Genomic DNA, 2,778 nt, shown 5'->3' on the forward strand with positions numbered 1-2,778 from the left:
AAAAAAAAAAAAAAAAAAAAAAAAAAAAAAAAAAAAAGTCACCACCGTCAAATCCCTTTTCTCTTTCTATCATTTTCTTATAAGAAAAGGTTTTGTGTCGCAGCATTTTTCTCCAAACTAATTCTCCAAACAAGTTAATTCTAAACACTTGTTTACTTAGTTTTAGAAAATTATCGAATTTCCTTAGAAAAACATTAACGAGTCCCAGATGAAAAGCTTAGAGTATTTTAAGAAAATTGAACATTATAATCAATGGTATTTCAAAATATACTTCAACAAAACATTTAAAAAAAGAAAAAGTCCTTTAACAAACCTTGAATAATTAATGTTTCGGAAAACATCCTGTACTTTGGGACACAAAAAGGGAGACAACTAACAAATTAAGAACACTCTCATTTCTTGGCGTCCATTAAAAATTGGATTCCCGCCGGTTAATTTTCAAAAAGGGAATGCTTATTTTTTAATTCACCGCGTAAAAAAGGCCTCCGAGGAAATAGCAATGTCACTTCGCCACTTCGGAGGGTGAAAAATGAAATATAACATTATGCTCTTTCACACGAGGGCAAAAGCATATAGAACAGTAGAACAGAATACACGTAGACTGGAGACATAATTAAACGATTACGCACAACCTGTAGATTTTTTTAAATCTTTGAAAATTTAATTAATATTTAATACTAGCTTTTGCTCGCGACTCCGTCCGCCTTCGATAGAAAAAAACAAAAGTGAGTAGCCTAAGTGTTCTTCCAGACTATCATCTACATATATACCGAATTTCATCGAAATCCGTTCAGTCCTTTAGGCTACAAACTCTAACAAACATCCATCCATCTAAACTTTCGCATTTATAATATTAGTATGATTTGACTTTTAGATTTAAACGAATGTTTTTATTGTACAATAAATGTGCATTGAAACAACACCAGTACTGCAATGTTTAATGTTCTGCGGATAATCTACCCTCGTGTAAACCAAGCATTAGGCTCACCCTTATTGTGGACCGGATTATCATTGTCGGTATTATACGTCTCATTCTATATGAAATTAATTAGGGACTCGAGTTGGGACACCTTTTAGCGTTAATATTCATTAAAAAAGTATATTTCAAGAAACAATGACCTTATACAACTGAGTTTTTATATATTTACATATATTACAAGGTGGAAAACGAGCAACCGGCCACCTATATCCGCCGAAATGGCGAAGTGACCGCTGCTTATAGACATCCGCAATTACAGATGCGTTCCCTACACTTAATCGACGGAAGTGGAGACGCACATATACAGGACATTTCCCCTTCCTATTCATGTCCTCCACCGTCAAATGCACTTGCCCTTCTCATCCATTCCTCTTAAGAAAAGGGTGAAAAGAAAGGGATTAAAATTAAGAATCTTTAGGTTTATTCTTTTTGATGTAACACAAATGATTTTACGGCTTTTCTACTAGGTCGATGTACGACTCCGTTAGTGCGTTATTTAAAAATAAATTAAGTACTCTATCTGTTCTTCCAGACTATCCTCTACATCTATGACAAATTTAATCGAGATTCAGTAGTTTAGGCTACAAACTCTAACATGTATTAATTACTGATCGCTTTCTATGTAACTACTTGAGCGAAGTCGGTGTGTATATCTCAAGCACATCAGCATTATTCTGCGCCGCGGAAAGATAAAAGGGGTGGAAAGACGAAAAGCTTGCACAAACATATCTGCACTTGGCACATTATACGCCGGCACAAAAGTAGTGTCGACAGACTAAAGATAAAAGGTCTAACACATGGAAAGTACTGCCAACTCTACGGTGATAACTGCAAATGTAATACATTACTGATTTCAAACATACGAGTATATAGTTCAACTAAGACGTTTTGTCTTCCTTTAAAGACTAGCTTTCACTCACGACTTTGTCCAAGAAATTAAATAGCCTATGTTATTCAATGATAACGTAGCTTTTTAATGGTGAAAGAATTATTGAAATCGGTCTAGTAGTTTTCGAGTTAACTCAATACATAAAAAATCCAAAAATGTACAAATATTATAAAGAGGAATGATTTGTATTTTTGTAATTGAAATAACTCAAAAACTACTGGGCAGATTTTAAAAATTATTTCATATTTAGAAAGGTAATTTATCTGTGAGTAACATAGGCTATATTTTTTAATTACATGCAGGCGAAGTCGCAAGCAACAGCTAGTCTTTTATAATATTAGTATAGAAGTAGGGTAATTTTTCGGTAGAAAAAGATTATAAGATATATAATCTAACAAGGGTCGGGAAGAAAATGAGCGTTTGATAAAACTTTTTTTACTCATAAAAAAACAAAATCTCAGCCCCGTTACATTAGGGGTGCGAAACATCAAGTTTCAAATTTACTTTACTGAAAGGTTTTTAAAGTCAAATGCCCGGAGCCTGCTCGAGTTGTTTTGATTACGAAATAAAGAATAAACGGAAATTCAACTTAACGGAAAATTTACGAATTTGCAAATCTTCTAATCATTAAGAAAACATTTGCGAACACTTTTATTATTTTAATGCATAATTTATTAAAGAATTCTAATTTTAAGCCATGAAAATAATCAGTTTTCACTAACCAACAGTTAATAAACATATTTCAGATAACTGATTATTCTGTTTGCGCTCGCACACCTTTGATTAAATCATCGCACAACTGGTTTATTTTTTTTTTAAATTTATTTATTTATTTATTTATTTTAATACATAATAATATGAAAGTGTCCGTAAACCCAATTGCGGGTTTGTCTAGACACTTTGGGTACTA

At 32.6% G+C, this 2,778-nt stretch overlaps 1 protein-coding gene across 1 annotated transcript in view; it reads left to right on the forward strand.

The window, feature by feature from the left end:
• LOC106108688 (nephrin) overlaps positions 1-2,778 on the forward strand; it is a 196,369-nt gene that overhangs the window by 47,904 nt on the left and 145,687 nt on the right. The window lies entirely within an intron of this gene.

This window comes from Papilio polytes, unplaced genomic scaffold, assembly GCF_000836215.1.
Source record: "Papilio polytes unplaced genomic scaffold, Ppol_1.0 DF821400.1, whole genome shotgun sequence".
NCBI lineage: Eukaryota > Metazoa > Arthropoda > Insecta > Lepidoptera > Papilionidae > Papilio > Papilio polytes.